Genomic DNA, 25,912 nt, shown 5'->3' on the forward strand with positions numbered 1-25,912 from the left:
CAGAATTTTATAAAGAAATAAAATTTGTACAAACTTCCTAAGGAAATAAAATGTTGACAAAATTTTCTAAAGAAATAAAATTTTGACGAAATTTTCTACAGAAATGAAATTTTGACAAAATTTTCTATAGAAATAACACTTTGACAAATTTTTCAATATAAACAAAATTTTGACAAAATTTTCTATAGAAATAAAATTTTGACAAAATTTTCAATAGGAACAAAATTTTGATAAAATTTTATAAATTCAATTTCAATTTGATAAAAAATGGGATTGTTTTATTTGGCAAATTTTTGGCAAAATTTGGCACTAGTGGAAACCTTGATCAAATGGTTGTAAAAAAATCTAAAATTTCAATTAAGATCTTTGAAGATATTGATTAAATATTTCAGAGCATCCTTACGAAGCATATCAGAAATAAAAAGCTGCCTTTGTAGCCCCAAATATTCTCTTTTAATATCCCATAAAAATTTAGCGGAAATTCCAATATAAAGACAAATGTAATAGTTCGTATCATTTCTGTTTGAAAAATCTACCAAAAAGGCAAGTATTTACCACTCTAACAAACAGTAAAAAATCTACCCTTTTTGGTAGAATTCTACCAATTGTGGTAACCGTGGTTAGAAGTTTTCAATGGGCTTTATGTTGTTCTCATAACATACAAACAAATTATTCAAAATATATATGTGAACTTGATTTACGCATTTTTTTTAAAAAAGGAGTCATTTAAATATTTTTAACAAATCAGTATAGTCATATGTACAATATATTCTATTTTAATGTGAATATCTTTATGTGGTAGAAGTCTATATTATCTTAATATACCACGCAATGTTCATCAATAGTTTATAGACAATTATAGTTGGTTTGCATATTTCTGCAATTTTTTCACATGCTTGTCTTTTTGTTTTATTTAAAATTAGTATGTATTCAATTGAACAACAGATTGGTGTGCATGAATTTATTCTTTGCTATTTTCGTTTAATTTATCAAATATTTTGGAATTTTATTTTGTGTATTCAAGTTTGTTGCTTAATCCTTTTGTTTTCTATTTCATTTATTAAGAAATATAAATTTTATTAAAAGCGTATGAGATTTATGTTATTTTTAATAAAATACATACAAAATGTCAAAAATTGTTATGAGAACCTAATTAGGACCTTCTAAATACTTCTATAAAACATAATGTCATGTATACAAATGTCAAAAATTGAATTTTTAACCCTATTACAGGATCATCAATGCGATTAGTGTTCTTAAAATTTCTCTATTATTATAATATTTGTCCTCGAAGTCTTATATTCCATCCTTAGTAAAGTATTTAATATATCAAAATTCGATTCGAAATTTTAATTTGTCTCATAGTACATAGTACGTTTTTCAAATTTATTTATGCTGCCCATGTTTGCATTTTAAATGCTTTAAATGTTTGATTAATTGCCCTAAATCGTTTTGATTAGTACCGCAACATTTAGTATAAAATTAGTATGCATTCAATTAAGTTAGTGTGTGCATGAATTTATTATTTGCAATTTTCGTTTGATTTATTGATTTTGAAATACTAGCAAAACACAATGTAGTCAAGATAATGATCATTTTTTGATCCGGAATCGCATCACAGGTAATGAATTTAGCATGGGCTTGTCATAGAGCGGAAGTCATCTTTTTAAGTATCCGATGCATAGATTTCGCATTTATTCTTCTGAAGTGATGCTATTTCAGAATTGTGGATTTCATTAAAAAAAAAAAAAAACTTCAAGTTTTTGAATTAATTTTTTCTTTACTTTTTTCTTTACTTTTTCGATTTCTATCTCAAATATTTTATGGCAAAATACACCTAAGCCGTGAAATGGATTGGTACACTCTCCAAATATTTTTTTTTTTTGGAAATTTACATTATTTTATTTGTCCTCACTGTGATTGATACCTGATAAAATTCAGTTTTAATTTCAATTTATTTCCAGGTGAAAATTAAATCCATGTCTAGAAGATCATTTTTGCATGGACATTAAAAGTAATTACTTGAGAAAGAACCTCCAATTTTTTACTTGGTATTTTGTGTATTTTGCATTTCCTATATTGAAGTTTGTTGCTTAAGTCTTTTGTTTTGTATATCATATATTAGAAAATATCAATTGGATTAAATGACATTGCGTTAGACGGTTTTTTTTTTTACTTGTTCGATTGCTTACTCAAATATTTTATGGCAAATTACACCTAAGCCGAGAAATGAAATGGTACACTTGGGAAATTAACATTATTTTATTTGCCCTCACTGTGATTTATATCTGATAAAATTCAGTTTTAATTTCAATGTATTTCCATGTGAAAATTAAATCCATGTCTAGAAGAGCTTTTTTGCATGGACATTAAAAGTAATGTCTTAGAAAGAACTTTCAATGGTTTTGTGGGGTATTTTATTTTGCATTTCCTATATTCCAGTTTGTTGCTTAAGTCTTTTGTTTTGTATATCATATATTAGAAAATATCAATTGGATTAAATGACATTGCGTTAGACGGTTTCTTTACTTTTTCAATTTCTTACTCAAATATTTTATCGCAAATTATACAAAGCCGATGTTTTTTTGGAAATTTACATTATTTTATTTGTCTTCACTGTGATTTATACCTGATAAAATTCAGTTTTAATTTCAATTTATTTCCATTTGAAAATTAAATCCATGTCTAGAAGAGCAGTTTTGCATGGACATTAAAAGTAATTACTTGAGAAAGAACGTCCAATTTTTTACTGGGTATTTTGTGTATTTTGCATTTCCTATATTGAAGTTTGTTACTTACGTCTTTTGTTTTGTATATCATACATTAGAAAATATCAATTGGATTAAATGACATTGCGTTAGCCGGTTTCTTTACTTTTTCGATTGCTTACTCAAATAGTTTATGGCAAATTATACCTAATCCGAGCAATGAGATGGTACACTCTTCATATATTTTTTTGGGAAATTAACATTATTTTATTTGTCCTCCCTATGGTTTATACTCGTGCTCAATAAAATTCAGTTTTTATTTCAATTTAATTACAAGTGAAAATTAAGTCCATGTCTAGAAGAGCATTTTTGCATGGACATTAAAAGTAATTACTTAGAAAGAACTCCCAATGTTTTTGTGGGGTATTTTATTTTGCATTTCCCATATTGAAGTTTGTTGCTTAAGTCTTTTGTTTTGTTTATCATATATTAGAAAATATCAATTGGATTAAATGGCATTGTGTTAGCCGGTTTCTTTACGCTTTCGATTTCTTACTCAAATATTTTGTAGCAAATTATACCTAAGCCGAGAAATGAAATGGTACACTTTTCAAATATTTTTGGGAAATTAACATTATTTTATTTGTTCTCACTGTGATTTATACCTGATAAAAAAATTCAATTTTAATTTCAATTTATTTCTATGTGAAAATTAAATCCATGTATAGAAGAGCATTTTTACATGGTCATTAAAAGTAATTACTTAGAAAGAACTTCCAATGTTTTTTGGGTTATTTTATTTTGTGTTTCCTATATTGAAGTTTGTTGCTTAAGTCTTTTGTTTTGTATATCATACATTAGAAAATATCAGTTGGATTAAATGGCATTGTGTTAGCCGGTTTCTTTACTTTCTCGATTTCTTTCTCAAATATTTTATAGCAAATTACCCTAATCCGAGAAATGAAATTGTACACTTTTCAAATATTTTTGGGAAATTAACATTATTTTATTTGTCCTCACTATGGTTTATACTCGTACCCAATAAAATACAGTTTTTATTTCAATTTAATTACAAGTGAAAATTAAGTTCATGTTTAGAAGAGCATTTTGGCATGGACATTTAAAGTAATGTCTTAGCTGGGTACTTTATTTTGCATAAATAAACAAGGATAAAAAAAACAATTCAATTTTGCTTGTTAAGTTTAAAAATCATAAAAATCACCAACAATTTATTACACAAAAATTTGGTTTGACATTTTAATTTGTCTGAATATACGTCTTTAGAATTTATTTGTGCTGCTTATATTAGCATTTTCAATGCTTCAAATGTTTGATTAGTGTCTTAGCATTTTATTTTTTATTTTATAAGTATGTATGAAATAATTTAATTCAACGACAGCTGGGTATTTGTGAATTTGTTATTTGTTTTGTTTTCGTTGGACTTATTGAATTTTATATTTTATTTCCTACACTCAAGTTTGTTGCTTAAATCTTTTGTTTTGTATATTTTATATTAGGAAATATCAATTTGATTAAACGTCTATGCGATTGGGCTATCACCCAAAATTCTTCTTTCTTAGAAAATACCAAGAAATAGTAAACAGAAAGAAAACTTACAAGTTATTGCTATATTTTTTCAAATTTATATCAAGGTTATATAATTCCTCCTCTTTTGGGATATACAACACAAAACAAAGAAATAAAAACAGAATGAAGAAACATTCAATCCAATGTTCCAAATTAAACACACATAAAATTAATTTAATTTATGAATGTAAACTATAAATAGTAGGTTTCTTTTTTTTTTAAATAATGCAAATATATATTCCAAATTTATTAATAGTATAGGTGGCTATAAATTTGGGAATGATATTTGCTTGTGAATGCAGTGAGTCATATTTTACCAAAGACCTTTTTAGCCGTTAATATATTTGCATAAAATTTGATAATCGCGGTAAAAGATCGTCTAACATCTAACAACATTAATGTGATAGAGTGTGTTAGCAGGAAATTAAATTTAGGTTGGAAGGTTCAGCTTCAATTTCTACCATCGCTGATGATAGATATCGCCATTTCTATGATTGAGGGAATTTCAATTAATAATTATTTGGATCAATTAACTTCGTTATTGAAATCAAAAAATTGCTTTGTGCCCTTTTTATATCGATTTCGGCCTGTAAAATCGCTGACCTACTATATATTTCAAATGGAAAGACGGACGGATATGCATTTCTAAATTCCATATAAACTGATTATTCTGAATAGATTAACCTCTTTTTTTATTGAGTTTAGCTTATTGTTGGCATATGATAATTCTGATTGTCTTACGTAAATATGCCTTTTGGTTCGATAACATAATGGTAGGCATATTTTCATGGTGATTTCATACTTTTTTTAGGTTATAAAAATTCATGTCAGAATTTTTTGTTGCTATTTATATTTCTTTGACATCACGTGGTCGAATTTAGCAAGAAAATTTCCTTACCAAAAAATCCCCTTTTACGAGTATGCTATGTTTTAGCAAGCAGTCGGTATCTCTTCTGTTTTTTTATACAAAAATAAAATTTGCATAGACATAATTCATGTTATTTTTTTTTCAAACATTTTGTTACGGTACAATCACTATATGGTGATGGTTTCTTTTGGCATTTTAATCTAAGCTTTAATGAACTCATGATGGCTTTAGGCTATTTTTCTAAATCTCAATTCTAGACTTTGGGTCTCTGGGAGAAAGTTTGAAGCAGTCGTACAAAGGTGGATAATTTGTTATTTTTTCTTTGATTTTTGAATAAATAAATAATATATTTAGATAAAGCTGAGTCATTATTATATGTATAGTTTTTGCACAACCTGTTATTAAACTTTATGTTTGATAATAGAAAAAATCCTAAAACAAAAAAAAAACATGTTAAGAAAAAGTCAAAGACTCAAAGCTTTAAATATGGTGTGGACCATAGGAATTTGATGAAATAAAATAAAATAAATAGAAACTATTTTGAGTTTTTTTTTTTCCAGAATAATATGACTTTTAGATTCTCAAAGAAAAAAACAAAACAAGTATATACGGCCGTAATTTCGGCCAGGCCGAATCTTATGTACCCTCCACCATGGATTGCGTAGAAACTTCTACTAAAGACGGTCATCCACAATTAAATTACTTGGGTTGCGGTCGATGGCAAGGTATCTTAAAACTTCTTAACATCATCGTCTAAATTGTAAGTTAGTCCATGCGGGATATATAGTAAATAAAAGAAAGGTCTATTAAATTCCTATAGATTCAGTTCTTGGCCGGTATATATAGAGAAGAAACAATTACGAACCGATATGAACTTTTGTGCGGTAATTATAGAATCAGAATTGAAATATGGGGGTCGCTTTATAGATTGGTAGAATTCTTAATGTTTTGGAAGATTTTGCAAACTATTCCTCTCCAACTATGAAATGCTTCATAAATTTTCTATAGAAATTACATTTTGACAAAATTTTCTACAGAAATAAAATTCTGACAAATTTTTCTATAGAAATAAAATTTTGACAAAATTTTCTATAGAAATAAAATGTTGACAAAATTTTCTATAGAAATAAAATTTTGACAAAATTTTCTATAGAAATAAAATTTTGACAAAATTTTCAATAGAAATAAAATTTTGTCAAAATTTTCTATAAAATAAAATTTTGACAAAATTTTCTAGAGAAATACATTTTTAAAAAAAATTTGTATAGAAATAATATTTTTACCAAAATTTCCTAAAGACATAAAATTTTGACAAAATTTTGTATAGAAATAAAATTTCGACAAAATTTTCTATAGAAATATAAAATTTTGACAAAATTTTTTATGGCAATAAAATTTTGGTAGATTATTTTTGGTTCGAGTGGCAATCGTCATTTTTCTGTGATTGGGGATAGGTTTATTTGGGGGCTATATCCATCGATACGGACCCGGATCGAATGGGATGAATTTTGCTCTTCAAAGGGACTCCGGAGGTCAAATTTGTGGCTCGGTTTACATGGGGGCTATATATAATTATGAACCGATGTGGACCAATTTTTGCATGGTTGTTAGAGACTATATACCAACACCATGTTTCAAATTTCAGCCGGATCGGATGAAATTTGCTTCTCTTAGAGGCTCCGCAAGCCAAATCTGGGGATCGGTTTATATAAGGGCTATATATAATTATGGGCCGATATGGACCAATTCTGGCATGGTTGTTGGAGACCATATATCAACATCATGTACGAAATTTCAGTCGGATCGGATGAAATATGCTTCCGTTAGATGCTCCGCAATCCAAATCTGGGGATCGGTTTATATGGGGGCTATACGTAAAAGTGAACCGATATGGCCCATTTGAAATACCATCCGAACTACATCAATAACAACTACTTGTGCCAAGTTTAAAGTCGATAGCTTGTTTAGTTCAGAAGTTAGTGTGCTTAGGTCGACTCAGAATTTCACCACGACCCAGAATATATATACTTTATGGGGTCTTAGAGCAATATTTCGATGTGTTACAAATGGAATGACAAAGTTAATATACCCCCCATCCTATGGTGGAGGGTATAAAAAAATACAAAAAATCTATTTATAACAAAATATGGACTGATATTGACCATTTTTGGCACATCGATTTGTGAATATATCGAGAGCCACAATATCTAAATTGAAGCTAAGTTGAATTAAATTTCCTACAGTTCTTTAGTTTTGGATACTTAAGCTGTTAAAGACAACGTAAACAAGATTTAATAAAAACCAGTGCAAAATCTTGCATATCTGGAATCAGCTGTCTAAACAAAATCACACTTCAAACTAGAGGTGTGCACGTGAGTAATATTTTACTCACGCTCACGCACACTCACGACGGAAAAATCTTTCTCACGCACACTCACGCACGATATTGGTTGGTAGGACTCACGCTCACGCACACTCACGAAAAGAAAAATTGTACTCACGCACACTCACGCACGAAAATGTCGTGAGCCACGAAAAATACCGTGACTCACGAAAAATATCGTGACTCACGAAAAATGTCGTGACTCACGAACAATTTTTTGAGCAATTTACCTTAGCGACGTGTTTGAAAACATGAGCATTATTAAAATCGAGAACGTTTTTACACTCTTAACATCCCAGGTGTCACTAAAATTGTAAATGAATTTAACTCTTAAGCGTTTTATGTTGATGAGCGGGATTATTTTCGTGAGCGTAAATCTTTACTCACGCACACTCACGAAGATAATATTTTCGTGACTCACGCTCACGCACGACATTTTGGTTTGCTAATCACGCTCACGCACACTCACGCCGTTGCCATGAGCGTGACTCACGACTCACGCGTGAGTCACGGCAATTTCGTGTCACGTGCACACCTCTACTTCAAACATCAATAAAACTTTATTGGTATTGTTAATTTGTGAGGAACTCACTGAAAAAAGAGTTTTTTTTCTGAGGAACGAAATTTCAGACAACCAAGATGTTCTTTTGACGCTATAAAAATTTATTTATAAGCAAATAAAATAGTTTACAGACTATCGTTGAATCATTTATCATAAATTCGAGTTTATCAGCTCTACAAGAAAATACTCTATAAGAAAGGAGAATTTCGTTTGTCTAAAATTTCGTTCCTGATGAAAGTATTTTTTCTTTGGGTGTATGTTCATTTTATTCACAGTAAATGGTTATTATGTTTTGACGAGAATTCAGATGCAGTTCTGATATTATTCAAAAAATAGAATAAATTTTAAGGTATTTTTTATTTTTCATGTCAAAAATTTAAAAAAAATGTTATTTGTACTTAAGTAACATTAGGTTTTTGCTTTAAAATTGGTGGAAAATATATATTTTTTACATTTTTCATTAATGTCCTGATATCAAAAACTTAAACCAAAACTGTTGAATAAAAATCAGATATACAATATTTCCGTATATTAAAATTTAAATATTTAACACATGTTCTAGTTTAATACAATTTTAGTGTAGCTTGGCAATACGAAAAACTATTAGCACTGTATTTTCAATACCATGTACAATTATATCAAATGTATTTCTAATACTCGATAATGTATGGACATGCAATAAATATTCAATGTTGTATTAATTGGAGGCACGTTTTTGTTTTGTTGTACCTTCCAAGAAATTAAATTAAAATAAAATCAGTCATTGAACCTTTTTTATTTATTCCAAGTGGATGAATGACTATCCAAAAAAAGTTGGGAATAGTTCATGATTAATTAACAAATTAATAGGTGTCAGATCTACACTCAAAAGAAAATGTTAGTTTTTCGTAGGTTTTTGTCTGCAGAAAAAGGGAAAGCAGTGTTGTTTATTATATGAAATTACCTAATTAAATTTTCAGTTTATATTGTGTTTTTTTTTTAAATATATTTTATTAACTATACATCCTGTAAACGAATCAACGTTTATCACTAAAGGTTAATACTTTTCTTCCAAACAAGCTTCCTTAGAGTTGTTTATTATATGAAATTACCTAATTAAATTTTCAGTTTATATTGTTTTTTTTTTAATATATTTTATTAACGATACATCCCGTAATCGAATCAACGCTTTTCACTAAAGGTTAATTCTTTTATTCCAAACAAGATTCCTTAGAGCGAAAAGCAAATGGGAAACGATATTTTTTTGTATGAAGTTTCGCTTAGGAGAAAAGAATTTTTTTTTGCGTGTGTGAACCACAGACACCAATTATGGTTATGTCCAACATTTAATTTAAAATGTATAGTAATTTTGCTAGAAAAATCAATGTCACCTTTGTGGTGCCCATAAAAGTTTGGGAATTATATCATTGTCATGGAAACCATAACAAACTGTTTACCATTGATATTCCATCTCTTTGGGGGGAAGAGACAACGAATTTTTTTCCCAAAATAAAACAATTGTATCTCTTAAAGCAGTTCGTTTTTTTGTGTTGGAGGCTCATTAAGAGTGCTATTCGGATTTCTAACAGCTGTTGTTTACAAGTTCAAGGTGAAATTTTTAGGAGCAGTAGTAAACAAATCGGAGCTGGCTTAAAAATATAAAGACTTTAACAAGATGGTCTTAAATGGAAATCATGTTAAATTTGCCACTCGTTTATTTCTATGGAAATTTTTGTTAAAATATTATTTCTATAGAAAATTTTATTAAAATTTTATTTCTATATAAAATTTTGTCAAAATTTTATTTCTATAGAAAATTTTGTCAAAATTTTATTTCTGTAGAAAATATTGTCAAAATTTTATTTTTATAGAAAATTTTGTCAAAATTTTATTTCTATAGAAAATTTTGTCAACATTTTATTTCTATAGAAAATATTATCAAAATGTTATTTCTATAGAAAATTTTGTTAAAATTGTATTTCTATAGAAATTTTTGTCAAAATTTTATTTCTATAGAAAATTTAGGTAGGTATAGCGGCAACCCGAGATTTCAGGCTCACTTAGACTATTCAGTCCATTGTGACACCACAGTGGTAAACTTCTCTCTTATCACTGAGAGCTGCCCGATTCTATGTTAAGCTCAATGATAAGGGACCTCCTTTTTATAGCCGAGTCCGAACGGCGTTTCCCAATTGCAGTGAAACCACTTAGAGAAGCTTTGAAACCCTTAGAAATGTCACCAGCATTACTGAGGTGGGATAAACCACCACTGAAAAACTTTTTGGTGTTCGGTCGAAGCAGAAATCGAACCCACGACCTTGTGTATGCAAGGCGGGCATGCTAACCATTGCACCACGGTGGCTCCAATTTGTTAAAATTATATTTCTATAGAGAATTCTGTCAAAATTTTATTTCCATAGAAATAAAATTTTCTCAAAATTTTATTTTTATGGAAAATTTTGTCAAAATTTTATTTCTATGGAAAAATTTGTTAAAATTTTATTTCTATAGAAAATTTTGTCAAAATTTTATTTCTATAGAAAATTTTGTAAAAATGTTGTTTCTATAGAAAATTTTGTCAAAATTTTATTTCTATAGAAAATTTTATTAACATTTTATTTCTATAGAACATTTTGTCAACATTTCATTTCTTTAAAAAATTTTGTCAAAATTTTAATTGTATTGAAATTGATGTAAAAGTAGAACTAATGAAAATAATTTACTTTCTTATTTTTTCATTAAACTAATATCAATTTATTTTCATATTATATTGTTATCAGACATTTTTAATTTTATTTATAAACTTTATCATGTGACGACATTTTATGATTGGGAATATAAAGCATCGACAATGCTGTCTTTTTTACATATAAGCGAATTTTGGATACATTTGCTCTCGCTTTTAAATGGGACAATGTGATCATTAATCATGAATGATATCTAATATCATCTATAATATATGAGGTATTGTTTTGTTGGAATCGTTTCTCTATCTTTTTATATTATAACTATCAATGATTTTTCGTTTTGTAACATTAGTTTTTGTTTCAAGTTTTGCAATATTTCACATTTACGTTTGAAGACATATTCAAATAAATTTTTTGCTTACGATTAGAGTAAAAACTTTTGGGGCAAAACGTACCTGTAAATGAATGGTAAATAAAAAAATTTTAATATACTTCATATTAATTAATTTTTAATTGAAATTACTACAATCTCTCATCGCAATAGAAAAAGTATATAATTGACCCTATTAATAATTGAATTTGTTCAATTAACTTTGTGATTAAATTTTGTTTTAATTGAATCTTTTTTCAATACGGATTTTAATTAAATAAATATAGTGTTTCTATTAATTAATTTTAATTTCAGTTAACTCCATCTCTCACGCCATTAAACATTTTAATTGATCCTATTTATAATGTAATTTGTTTAATTGACTGTTTTAATCGAATTTTGTTTCAATCGAATCTCTTTTTCAATTAGTATTTTAAAAAGGTTTCTATTTAACCTTTTTTCTAGACAAAAGTGGAAGACGACAGTTTTAGCATACTCAGGGCCAAAATTATGGTACATATTAAGTACCTTATGGGAACTTAGTGGTGGACTGGTATCGATTAAACAAAAATTTAATTTCTTTAGTCGAATTTTGAGATGAAAAAATTCGATTTTATTTTAGAATATTTACAAAAAAATACACTTTTTTCAAATTGAATAAAAATTGATATATAAAATTTTTAAAAAAAATTTTATATATAAGCTTTTAATGTTGTATAAGAAACCTTTTATATACTAACGAAAAATTTTAACTTCAAGATAAATTCATTTTATGTAAAATTTGTTCGTGTTAGAAAATTATGAGCACAATGTGAGATTTTTTTTTAATTTATAGATAACGATTAAAATTATAATTAGAAAATTTATATATTTATTAAAATATATTTATTAAAAATAATACAATATATATTTATTAAAAATAATATAATATTTGTCAAAATTTTATTTCTATAGAAAATGTTGTCAAAATTTTAGTTCTATACAAAATTTTGTCAAATTTATTACTAATTTTTTTTGAAAACTTCGTCAAAATTTTATTTCTATAGAAAATTTTGTGTCAAAATTTTATTTCTATAGAAAATTATGTCGATATTTTATTTCTATAGAAAATTTTGTCATGATTTTATTTCTGTAGAAAAATTTGTTAAAATTTTATTTCTATGGAAAATTTTGTCAAAATTTAATTTCTATAAAAAATTTTGTCAGAATTTTATTTTTTTTCCTACAGTTGTAGTTTAGTCAATGCATGGTTTTAAGCTGAAATCAAAAACAAATTTTATTTCTATAGAAAATTTTGTCAAGATTTTATTTCTATAGAAAATTTTGTCAAAATTTTATTTCTATAGAAAATTTTGTCAAAATTTTATTTCTATAGAAAATTTTGTCAAAATTTTATTTCTATAGAATATTATGTCGAAATTTTATTTCTATAGAAAATTTTTTGAAAATTTTATTTCTATAGAAAATTTTTTAAAAATTTTATTTCTATAGAAAATTTTATCAAAATTTTATTTCTATAGAAAGATATAAAATATTTTGTTAAATTTTTATTTCTAAAGCAAATTTTGTCAAAATTTTATTTCTATAGAAAAATTTGTTAAAATTTTATTTCTATAGAAAATTTTATCAAAATTTTATTTCTATAGAAAGTTTTGTCAAAATTTTATTTTTATAGAAAAATTTGTCAAAATTTTATTTTTAAAGAAAAATTTGTCAAAATTTTATTTCTATAGAAAATGTTGTCAAAATTTTATTTCTATAGAAATTTTTTGTCAACATTTTATTTCTATAGAAAATGTTGGCAAAATTGTATTTCTATGGAAAATTAAAAAAAAAAATTTTTCTATGGAAATTTTTTTAAAAATTTTATTCCTATAGAAAATTTTGTCAAAATTTTATTTTTATAGAAAATTTTTTAAAATTTTTTTTCTATAGAAAATTTTTGTCAAAATTTTATTTCTATAGAACATTTATTTCTATTGAAAATTTTTTAAAAATTTTTTTCATGGAAAATTTTTTAAAAATTTTATTTCTATAGAAAATTTTGTCAAAATTTTATTTCTATAGAAAATTATGTCAAAATTTTATTTCTATAGAAAATTTTTCCAAAATTTTATTTCTATAGCAAAAGAAAATTTTGTCAAAATTTTATTTCTATAGAAAAATTTGTAAAAATTTTATTTCTATAGAAAAATTTGTCTAAATTTTATTTTTATAACAAATTTTGTCAAAATTTTATTTTTATAACAAATTTTGTCAAAATTTTATTTTGTATAAAAAATTTTGTCAAAATTTTATTTCTATAGCAAATTTTGTCAAAATTTTATTTCTATAGAAAATTTTGTCAAAATTTTATTTCTATAAAAAATTTTGTCAAAATTTTATTTTGTATAAAAAATTTTGTCAAAATTTTACTTCTATAGAAAATTTTGTCAAAATTTTATTTCTATAGAAAATTTTGTCAAAATTTTATTTCTTTGGAAAAATTTGTCAAAATTTTATTTCTATAGAAAATTTAGTCAAAACTTTATTTCTATAGAAAATTTTTGCAAAATTTTATTTCTATAGAAAATTTTTGCAAAATTTTATTTCTATAGAAAATTTGTAAAAAATTTTATTTCTATAGAAAATTTTTACAAAATTTTATTTCTATAGAAAATTTTGTCAAATTTGTTTTCTGCGCCAATTTAAGTAAAATAATATTTTTTTTTTAATTTTTAGATAATTTTTCATTTAAATAAAATATTTCAAATAAGGAATATTTTTCACATTTGCCACAAACTTAGCTAAAATTGATTTCCATGCTATAGAAATTATCATTAATTTTTCCTAAGGTTTATGTTGAAAAGAAGTATTATTTTATAAAAGGTACTTTCGAAGATGGAAATTCAAATTGTGTAAAATTATGTACTTCATTAGTATAAAACGTTTTTTGTTTTTTAATTTTTAATTCATTTTAAATTTAATTTTATTAAAATCAAAAAAAAATTTCATGCACTAAAATCAGATAACTCGATTATAGATTTCGGATTTTTGAATAGATTTTCGAATTCGAATTTTTGTAAAAGTGTGTACTTCATTTGTATAAAACGCTTTTTAATTTTTTTTAGTTTAATTGAAATCAATTTCATTAATCAAATTCATTTGTATAAAAGGTTTATATATTAATTTTAAATTTAATTTTATTAAAATAAAAAAAATCATGAACTAAAACCAGTTAACTTGATTATAGATTTTCGAATTTGAATTTTTGTAAAAGCGTGTACTTCATTTGTATAAAACGCTTTTTAATTGTTTTTTAATTGAAATCAATTTCATTAATTAAGTTCATTTGTATAAAAGGTTTTTATATTAATTTTAAATTTAATTTTATTAAAATCAAAAAAAAAAATATGAACTAAAATCAGTTAACTCGATTATAGATTTCGAATTTTTGAATAGATTTTCAAATTCGAATTTAAAAATTCGAATTTTGTAAAGCTGTGTACTTCATTTGTTTAAAACGCTTTTTTTAAATTAAAATCAATTAAATTTCATAAACTCAAATACAGTTAAATGGGTTATAGAAATTTTCTTTGAGTTTTTTCCAAGGGTATTTTATTTTAATATTTAGAAAAGGATTTTTTTTTATTTATTTTTTCGAAGGCACTTTGAAATATTTTGTTTTTGTTTATTGCTATTTATATATTTTTATTTTATTTATTAATTCTTTAAACTTATAATATTTTATGATAATTTATTTGATATAAATCTTTCTCACCGAAAAATAAATTTAACTAGCACAACCGTTTTGTTTAACAACCGTTTTAATACTGAAACTCCATAACAATCAACCCTAGTTAGTAAAGATAGATTTTTCAATACAGTTAATAAACTCAAAGAATAAAACCCTCATATAGAAATAAAGGTTATCTCAATAGAAGCCATTGTTCACATTCTTGAATAATTTAATTTTCTATGCAGCTTTTCTAGAATATTTCACCTAGATTTTATTTAAATATTGTATTTCACATAATTTCAAATAAAAAGCGGAAATACTAAAGAGGAGAGACAAAAAAACGGAAGGAAAAAATCTTAACACATGCCGTTAAGTTTGTTCTATGAGATATAAGAAAAAATAAAGACATTTAAAAAACAAGAAAAAGAAATTACAAAATATTCTTCTTCTCTTTCCATTTTCGTATGCCTTGGATGGGACTAATATTCTTTGGGGTGGTAAAACAACAGACTCTCCATTAAAGATATTCTAGCCAAGGTTATTGATTTCAAAAGAAAAACCAAAAATCATTTAGTATGTTTTTAAGTTTTTTAAAGTGTTTTTTTAAGAAAGAAAAAACTACTATGACGACTCAAACTACTCACATGAGTGTAGCATTGTTGTTTTTTTTTTAGGGTTTAGCAACGTGATTTGACTTTTTAAAAATTCCAGACTTATTTCATTAGCATACCATCAAAATATTTATTCATATCTTTGTGTATATTTACTCTCAGTTAGAGATACATAGAATGATTGGCAACATTAAAAAAAAATCAAAAATCCAAAAATGTCTTTTTGCTATAGAATTTTAAAATGCTATACGAAAACGAATATTGAAATTTTAATGGGCAACACACAAAGATGCCATTTGAAATACGGAAGCGTATCGAAAAAGTCTGCTCAACGACAGAGGTTTGAATGCTATTTTCTATAAGCACATGGTTTTCTATTTAATAAAATTTTCAAATTTATTAGTTCTTAGTTTTTTATTCATGATTTGTATAAATTGAGCATTTAGACAAATGATGAATTTCCGAATGAGGCACATAATTAATAGAAAGAAATATTCTACATATGATGCGTTGTGTGATAGGTCAAATGTTAAAATGGAAAGGCAAGTAAATAATTGAAAATGCATTAGCTGGCCAAAGTGGCGGAAGTCTTTATAAAGCCAAGAGACAAAAGACAATTTTTTGTTTTTGAAAATTTTGATTTATTTTGCATTTGAAATTGCATACTCGAATTATTCTTGGTTGATATAAAATTTTGTTTTTACATCATTTTGATACGAAACGAATGTGTAACACCCAATAGAAATAACCGGAGATTATCGTTTCATGATTTTCTAAGTCGAATATGGCATGTCCGTCAATTGTTGTTACAGTTTTGTTATCTTCTAATGCTACCAGTATAATTATAACGTTTTATGGTGCTATACACAATAGTGATTTTCCAGAAAAATACAAAGCATCCAAATTATGTGGTTTGGTCTCTATAACGAATTAATTTCTTTTTAAATAACATTAGATTGGAATAGTTTCGGTGGCTTGTACACTTTTTAAAAAGCTGTCAATATATAATTAAATATAAAATATATTTTATACTTATTAATATAAAATAAAATTTATATAACTGTTATTTCTAGCTTGATAGATATAGCAGTGTGCTCTTAAAAAAAAGAGTGAACCCTATATGGCACTAAAGTCAATTTAATTATATTTTAGTTCATGGAATTATTATTTTTTGAGAAAGTTTTCTTGACATTCTAGACATCTTGAAATGATAGTATCAATTACAGAAAAATTAAAAAAAAATTAATCGAATTAAAAAAATTAATTGATACTAAGTTTTGTTATTGATTTTTTGTTTCAATTGAAAAATTTGTTGAATCAATTAAATTTTTAATTGAATACTTTTTATACCCTCCACCATAGGATGGGGGTATATTAACTTTGTCATTCCATTTGTAACACATCGAAATATTGCTCTAAGACCCCATAAAGTATATATATTCTGGGTCGTGGTGAAATTCTGAGTCGATCTGAGCATGACCGTCCGTCCGTCCGTCTGTTGAAATCACGCTAACTTCCGAACGAAACAAGCTATCGACTTGAAACTTGGCACAAGTAGTTGTTATTGATGTAGGTCGGATGGTATTGCAAATGGGCCATATCGGTCCACTTTTACGTATAGCCCCCATATAAACGGACCCCCAAATTTGGCTTGCGAGGCCTCTAAGAGAAGCAAATTTCATCCGATCCGGCTGAAATTTGGTACATGGTGTTAGTATATGGTCTTTAACAACCATGCAAAAATTGGTCCACATCGGTCCATAATTATATATAGCCCCCATATAAACCGATCCCCCGATTTGGCTTGCGGAGCCTCTAAAAGAAGCAAATTTCATCCGATCCGGCTGAAATTTGGTACATGGTGTTAGTCTATGGTCTTTAACAACCATGCAAAAATTGGTCCACATCGGTCCATAATTATATATAGCCCCCATATAAACCGATCCCCCGATTTGGCTTGCAGAGCCTCTAAGAGAAACAAATTTCATCCGATCCGGCTGAAATTTGGTACATGGTGTTAATATATGGTCTCTAATGACGATGCAAAAATTGGTTCTTATCGGTCCATAATTATATATAGCCCCCATATAAACCGATCACCAGATTTGACCTCCGGAGCCCCTTGGAAGAGCAAAATTCATCCGATTTGGTTGAAATTTGGTACGTGGTGTTAGTATATGGTATCCAACAACCATGCAGGAATTGGTTCATATCAGTCCATAATTATATATAGCCCCCATATAAACCGATCCCCAGATTTGACCTCTGGTGCCTTTTGGAGAAGCAAAATTCATCCGATCTGGTTGAAATTAGGTACGTGGTGGTAGTATATAATATTTAACAACCATGCCAAAAGTGGTCCATATCAGTCCATAATTATATATAGCCCCCATATAAACCGATCCCGAGATTTGGTTTTGGAGCCTCTTGGAGGAGCAAATTTCATCCGAGTCAGTTGAAATTTGGTACATTGTGCTAGTATATGGCCGTTAACAACCATGCCTAAATAAGTCCATATCTATAGTTATATATAGCCCTCAGATAAATCAAACAAAAAATTGGTCAATATCAAGTTCATAATTGTATATAGCCCCCATATAAGCGACCCCCATATTTCAATTCTGGCTCTCTACGTACCGTGCAAAAGTCCATTCGTAATTATTTGTAGACTTACCTATACATAATTTTTATACCCACCACCATAGAATGGTGACGGGGGTATAATAAGTTTGTCATTCCGTTTGTAACACATCGAAATATCGATTTCCGACTATATAAAGTATATATATTCTTGATCAGGGAGAAATTCTAAGACGATATAACGATGTCCGTCTGTCTGTCTGTCTGTTGTACTGTTTTTTGAGTGTGAACTTGATAACATATCGTATTAGCTACCGTGTATTTATATTATGGTTGCCTCATCATTTCTTCATAGTTTCGTAGTTGCAGTTTCTCTCTCTCTCTCTTTCTTTTGATTTTATTTTATACCTTCTTTTGTTTAAAATACCCTTAAGTCTCAAGCAATCATTCAATCTCGTTTGAGTCATAAACAATGGACAACAGCATATAAATTCATTCAAGCGGAAAATGATCATATGGTGACCACAAAAGATATGCCGTTTTAAAGCAAAATCAACCAAAAATGTTTATTAATTGATTGCCCTATTATATCTTAAGTAATATACACTCATAGAAAAAAGTCTGCAAAAAATAGCAGTCGGTGTTTGCAGTTAGATTTAAAAAGCTCACAAATGCGATTACTTAGTAAACTCTTTGTTTTGCTGTTATTCCTTGTTTTGATAAATATTTAGATTTTTGTACAAATACAAGACATATTGTTAAAATATGGTTTTTAGTGTGTTATACTAAAGCCGGTTCTGTCAAACAAAGATATGCTTTAGTGTAATCGAGCTTAAAAAAGAGCAGACAGTGTTTGCCAATTCAGCAAACTGTGACAGCTATTCCTTTTTTAGAAGAATTTTCTTTAGTGTCTGCTAACAATTTTCTTATTTTTTATAGGAACTAAAAAAAATGATTTTTGGTTCTTATAATTACTTTGAGTACAATTTTAGCCCTTTCCTACAAAGTTTACGAATTATTGTTCGCTAGATCATAAAGCACAAAAATATATAAATATGATGTTTTTAACAGACGTTTTTCTATGAGTGCAGTTTTCCATACAATCGCAAATTTTATCAACGGGGAAAAAATAACACCAAATTATAGGAAATTTTGAAAGTTGTGCCTAAGGTTGTAAATTTGTTCAAAGAAACGATTTATGCAAATTTGTGTCAAATCTTTAATCGTTAATAATGTAAAAAAAAAGAAAAGAAGCCATTGTGTCTAAAGATCTCGAAAATATTATACATGACTATGCAATAAAATGTTTAAATAAAAATTTGAATAGATTCGATTCACAATTCGAATCAACTGCTTTGTAATGAGATCGTTTATGCCCTTAAAAAAATAAAAAAAATTATATATAACCCCCATATAAACCGATCCCCAGATTTGACCTCCGGAGCCTCTTGGAGGAGCAAAATTCAGCCGATCCGGTTGAAATTTGGTACGTAGTGTTAGTATATTGCCTCTAATAACCGTGCAAAAATCGGTCCATAATTATATATAGCCCCCATATAAACCGATCCCCAGATTTGATCACCGGAGCCTCTTGAAGGAGCAAAATTCATCCGATTCGGTTGAAATTTGGTACATTGTGCTAGTATATGGCAGTCATGCAAAAATTGGTCCATATCGGTCTATAGTTATATATAGCCGATCGCCAATCACACAAAAATTGGTCCATATCGCCAAAAATAATCTACAAAAATAGATAGGGAGAAAAATGTAAATAAAAGATTTACATTGGAATCTTTACGCATCCAACAACAAATACATAGTGCAATAAATAGAAAAGAAGATAAAGATAATACAAACGCAATTTATACAATAGCTTTAGTTTAGTCGATATTCAACTGTGATCTAGATAATAGGAAAGCTCTGTGATATTTAGTTTTAAATCTGATTATTTTCAGCAATTATATAAAGTTTTGTGTTTGTCTCATATCATATGTTAGCGAATAAGAAAACTTTATAAGTGCAATAGAAAATAACCTGACGAAAGATTAAATGTAAGTGTATTTCCTTTTACTAACCAGTTGATATAATAATGTAAAATTAAAAATAATAATTGTTATATTATAAAATTGCCAGATTCAATAAAAATACCATCCCTGAAGAAGCTGGAATCGCCCAGCGAAACGTTGGATGACAAAAATGGAATAAATTAATCTTTTATTCGCATTAAAATACCTGACCTTAAAAGCCCAAAAATAACAATAGATGTTTGAAAAGGACAAAAATTTTATTTCTATAGAAAATTTTGTCAAAGTTTTATTTCTATAGAAAATTTTGTCAAAATTTTATTTCTATAGAAAATTTTTTCAAAATTTTATTTCTATAAAAAATTTTGTCAAAATTTTATTTCTATCGAAAATTTTGTCAAAATTTTATTTCTATAGAAAATTTTGTCAAAGTTTTATTTCTATAGAAAATTTTGTCAAAATTTTATTTCTATAGAAAATTTTTTCAAAATTTTATTTCTATAGAAAATTTTGTCAAAATTTTATTTCTATAGAAAATTTTGTCAAAATTTTATTTCTATAGAAAATTTTGTCAAAATTTTATTTCTATAGAAAATTTTGTCAAAATTTTATTTCTATAGAAAATTTTGTCAAAATTTTATTTCTCTCGAAAATTTTGTCAAAATTTTATTTCTCTCGAAAATTTTGTCAAAATTTTATTTCTATGGAAAAATTTGTCAAAATTTCATTTCTATAGAAAATTTTGTCAAAATTTTATTTCTATAGAAAATTTTGTCAAAATTTTATTTCTATAGAAAATTTTGTCACAATTTTATTTCTATAGAAAATTTTGTCAAAATTTTATTTCTATAAAAAATTTAGTCAAAGTTTTATTTCTATAGAAAATTTTGTCAAAATTTTATTTCTATAGAAAATTTGGTCAAAATTTTATTTCTATAGAAAATTTTGTTAAAATTTTATTTCTATGTAAAATTTTGTAAAATTTTATATCTATAGAAAATTTTATAAAATTTTATATCTATAGAAAATTTTGTCAAAATATTATTTCTATAGAAAATTTTGTCAAAATTTTATTTCTATAGAAAATTTTTTCAAGATTTTATTTTTATGGAAAATTTTGTCAAAATTTTATTTCTATAGAAAATTTTGTCAAAATTTTATTTTTATAGAAAATTTTGTCAATATTTTATTTCTATAGAAAATTTTGTCAACATTTTATTTCTATGGAAAATTTTGTCAAAATTTTATTTCTATAGAAAATTTTGTCAAAATTTTATTTCTATAGAAAATTTTGTCAAAATTTTATATCATATTTGTTGTTTTGATCTCAGCTTTAAAACCATTGCGTTGACTAAACTACCAGCAAAAAAAATTGGAAGTTCTTCTCAAGGCACAACTTTAAAAGAACTTCCAAAAATGCCCTCCCAAAGATGTTCTTTATTTTAACTGCACAGGAAGTTCATTTGGGTCAATTTTTTTTATAACTCGCTTTTTTTCAAAGTTTTAATGGGGAATTTATTATTATTTTTTTTTCGAATAGGCTAAAACCAGATTAAGAGTTAATAAAATGGTACAAACTATTTAAATTTAGCCGAAAAAACTACAAAATCCTTTCTAGAAATTTTTCGAATTTTTGAAAATATTTGATGACAAACGTTCAACACAAGCGTTATAATGCATTAAAAATCATAAAAAATTTTAAAAATTATTTATTTGTCAAAATATCACAAAATTTCTTAATTCACATCCAAAACACTAAATTCGCCTCACACCTTAAGAAGTGATGCAAATTCAGTGCAGCGGCTGTTGAAATGGTGGACATCCGTCCTATGACAAGCCAATGTTAAATTCATCGCTTCTGCGTCAATTTGGCACCACTTCCAGATCCAAAAAGACCATTTTCACTACTTTTTGGCTTTTTTTGCTGGGTACAAGAGTAGCTTAACCAACAGAGGAAAAGAACGTTTGTCAAATTTATTTGGGAAAACCGCTATAGACTGCAAGATGGTTGGATGGACGCATGTTTCGGAACATGCAGCAAAACTATCAACCAATTATCAGAATTAATTCGGGTAGTTCACTAAACCCAAAGTGAACCACACTCGAACCCTCCGATTGATAGTTGTCCTTTTCAAAATTTTATTTCTATAGAAAATTTTGTCAAAATTTTATTTCTATAGAAAATTTTGTCAAACTGAATTATATACGTATTTAATCGGCCTTTTGTTTGTTTAATAGAAGACGGTATTACGAAGTTTTAAGATACCTTGTCGTCGGCAAGTGTTACCGCAACCCAAGTAATTCAATTGTGGATGACAGTCTTTAGTAGAAGTTTGTACGCAATCCATGGTGGAGGACACATAAGATTCGGCCTGGCCGAACTTTCGGCTGTATATACTTGTTTTTAAGTATGTAGAAGTAACGAATTTCATATAAACCATAATTCTTAATCTGATTTATTATCCCCACCAAATCCCTAAGTCCCCAACTCAAAAATGTTGTCCCCCTCCACGGAAAAATATCCCCGATTTGGGAAAAAATCACCAATACTGGTAATGCTGGTCATTACTATTCGTTCACCATTCATCTCAATATGAAGATCGGCATACTGCACCCATGTATCATGGGACTTCCCAGTATTAAGACATAATCCATTTGCCATATTTGTTCCTGATATAGTGTGACAAATTGCTTTTGATATAGTCTGACAAATTCTTTTGTTTATTTTTTCAGTTTCAGATATTACATAACCGAATAAAGGTTGGCGATGGAAGTAAATTGGAGAAAATCTCAAGGAGAAAATCTCAAGGTAAGTAAAAATATAGAATAATGAACAAAACATTAAACCCACAAACTAGGAGTTGAAGATTACAAATTTAAAATCATTGGTAGATTGATCTACATAAAATTAGATTATCGTGTTGAAATCGATTGCCAATTTTTTTTTTTAATTTTATATAATATACCAAAAAAATATCCTAAAAAAACCTTCTCAAATTTTGGTCCCATCCATGGAAAAAATCCCCAAATATGAGGAAAATACTGGCAACATTTGTCAGAAAATCGTATGAAAATTGACGATCAAACTTGAAAATGGAGAACTATCTTTGGTACACCACCAACCTTAAAAATTGGGGTTTATATATTTATTTATTACACAATTTATTATAAATACAAATTATAATAACCTTATGTATAAGGGCATTAGAGACGATCAGCCTAAAAATAAATTAAAATTTTAGTTGCCTGCAGAAAACCTTTGAATCTGTGGCAAGTATGATATTGTCATTGTTGAAAACTGTCAAGTAATTACAACAGATATACCAGATCAAAAATAAGTATATACTGTGCTATGGACCGAAATGAATATTTCGAGATGTTACAAACGCAATAACAACCTTATACACTCCTATCCTATGATGGACGGTATATAGAAATATACAATGGAAAAACTAATAGCAATATAGAAAAAAAAACAAATTATGACTATTGCTTCATACAACCCTCGAAAAAAAAAAGAAAACAAATTGGTAAACAAACCTTCAAAATGTATAAAATTGGTTTTAGAGGAAATAAATGGAATTTTCTTGCTATGGAAAAACCGAGACATCTCACGAAATACCTTGAGATATTGTGTGCATACAAACTGCAAAATACCTATACGATCGAACTAAAGAGAATTAAGCAGAGAGCGAGAGATTGACGTAAATGTCCCCCCTCTACGTTCTTAGAATGCATGCCAGCTCACTTACCTGTTAGTTTGGTTTTTTTTGTGGTTAGTTTTTGCTATGCAATCGGCAAAAAATCACCCCGGAACTGAAGCGTTGAGAAATGAGATGCAAAAAAAAACCTCTTTTGGAAGAACAAAACAACGCCAATATTTCCAAAATAGTCTTCTAGAGTGCGTGATGTGGGTAGAAAAATACAAAAAAATAATAATAAAAAATTAAAACACACTTTGGAAACGATCACCGATCACCACCACCATCTAGACGTGGTTGTTAACCAATATTTTATTTTAGGTTTTTGTTTTTCTTGTTCGGCGGAAAACAAATGTCGCAATATTGATTTTTGGATTTTTACCAACAATAAGCACTTATCGAATTTGATTTGATCTATATATAAAAAATATGTTGAGGTTTCTTTTTTTCAATATTGTATTAATGATATATAGGCTGTTTATCCGGAATTGTTGTTGTTTTTTTGTGACCTAATTTACTCAAATAATTTCACTGCTCAAAATATATAGAATTTTTTTCCATTTTTTAATGCATTTCCTAGAGACATTCACCTTAAACAATATATTCGCTTTATTCGATTCTACTTAATTTGTTCTTTTTCACAAGATTTCGTTTGTTTCGGTTTCTTCGGTAAATTTCCAAAATTGTTTGTTATAGTTTATTGCCTATTTTCGTTTGTTAATAAACACAGCCGTCTGCCAAGCTAGCTAAGTTAAGACTGATTTTTTAAACTTAATGGCTGTATTGGTAACACAACTCAAGTCAGCTACCACACCACAATAAGTGGACAAACTGCCTAAGTCTACCTCAAGTGTGCTCAATGAGCGTCTCAAAATACCAAACACTAAGCTTAGGTTGATAGGCGTTCAGATGTGTGAGTATAGTGGTGAGTATTTATTAGAGTTGTTTGTTTTCTCCTCTACCTCTTGTCTGTAGGTAAGCCACAAGCAGTACTATAAGATGGTCATTTGTTAACATCAGTATGGCAACTCTACAACATTAAGGTAAATTTTATAGCCAAGACATGGTAAAATAGTTCGTAATGTAATGTCATGAGTATTAAATAGCGGTTAATGACTAATAAACACTTGTTATACCATTTCCAAAGGTACAGGGTTTGTACCATTTGATGAGATCAAAATGTGAAGCATTGCTAAGGAGTGATGCCCAATTGGAAATATCTTTAAGAATAAATTTGTTTCATGATATACTCGTACATTAAAAGAAACAAGTATATACAGCAGTAATTTCGGCCGGGCCGAATCTTAAATACCGACTACCATGAATCAAATATTATAGTTTCCTTTGAAATTTCAGGGGGGCTTAATGATAGATACTCTCCCAAGCAGAGAATATGAAGATTATATCAGATTCTTGATTTATAAGATCCATTTTTGTTTGAATTTTAGAGGAATCATTAACATCGCTTTTAAGTGTGCAAGAAAATGATGAAATAACGCCTGGATTTGAAATCTAAAATCTGTAGATTTTCACCCTCATTATATAAATGATTAAGAGAAGTAAAATCTGGAAATTTTACATTTAGTTTCAAGCAATTGTCATGATCATTGCGCCTTCTATATCCTCAATAATTGATATTGGCCTATATGGAGGCCTTATCAAATAGACCAATAAAAACTAAATCCGATACACGTTTTTGTGAGTCTAAAATACCAGTATATTTACAATTTCAGGCAAATCGGATAAAAACTATGGTTTCTAGAAACCCAAGGAGTTAAATCGGCATATAGGTCTTATGGGGGCTATACTAAAACATGGACCGATACTCACCGCTTTGGCACACCTCTTTATGGTCCTATAATACTTATAGATTTCCAATTTCAGGCAAATTGCATAAAGCCCAATAAGTAAAATCTAGAGATCGGTATATATGGGGGCTATATAAACCATGGACCATGGAGTTAAATCGGGATATCGGTCATATGGGGGCTATACTAAAACATGAACCGATACTCACCGCTTTCGGCGCATCTTTTTATGGTCCTAAAATACCACTAGATTTTCAATTTGAAGCATATTGCATAAAAACTACGGTTTCTATAAGCCTAAAAAGTAAAACCGGGAGATCGGAGAT

The 25,912-nt window shown here is 27.4% G+C and overlaps 2 protein-coding genes across 3 annotated transcripts in view; one reads left to right on the top strand and one right to left on the bottom strand.

Annotated features, from left to right (window-relative positions):
* Lsm10 (U7 small nuclear RNA associated Lsm10) overlaps positions 1-22,828 on the top strand; it is a 41,560-nt gene extending 18,732 nt beyond the window's left edge. Inside the window, exon 2 of the transcript XR_012722718.1 lies at positions 22,811-22,828. The gene's annotated coding sequence lies outside the window, so the exon portion shown is untranslated. The remainder of the gene's footprint in view (positions 1-22,810) is intronic.
* The window catches only part of LOC142238406 (putative fatty acyl-CoA reductase CG8303), a 37,329-nt gene extending 12,786 nt beyond the window's left edge, over positions 1-24,543 (bottom strand). Inside the window, exons 1-2 of one of the 2 annotated variants that reach the window (XM_075310046.1) lie at positions 24,369-24,543; positions 23,830-23,970 (exon numbers count right to left, since the gene is read on the bottom strand). The gene's annotated coding sequence lies outside the window, so the exon portion shown is untranslated. Of the gene's footprint in view, positions 1-23,829; positions 23,974-24,368 lie in introns of both variants that reach the window. The other variant, XM_075310045.1, reaches the window with a different exon arrangement.
* Positions 24,544-25,912: the final 1,369 nt, after the last annotated feature.

Source organism: Haematobia irritans, chromosome 5 (assembly GCF_050003625.1).
Source record: "Haematobia irritans isolate KBUSLIRL chromosome 5, ASM5000362v1, whole genome shotgun sequence".
NCBI classification, from domain to species: domain Eukaryota; kingdom Metazoa; phylum Arthropoda; class Insecta; order Diptera; family Muscidae; genus Haematobia; species Haematobia irritans.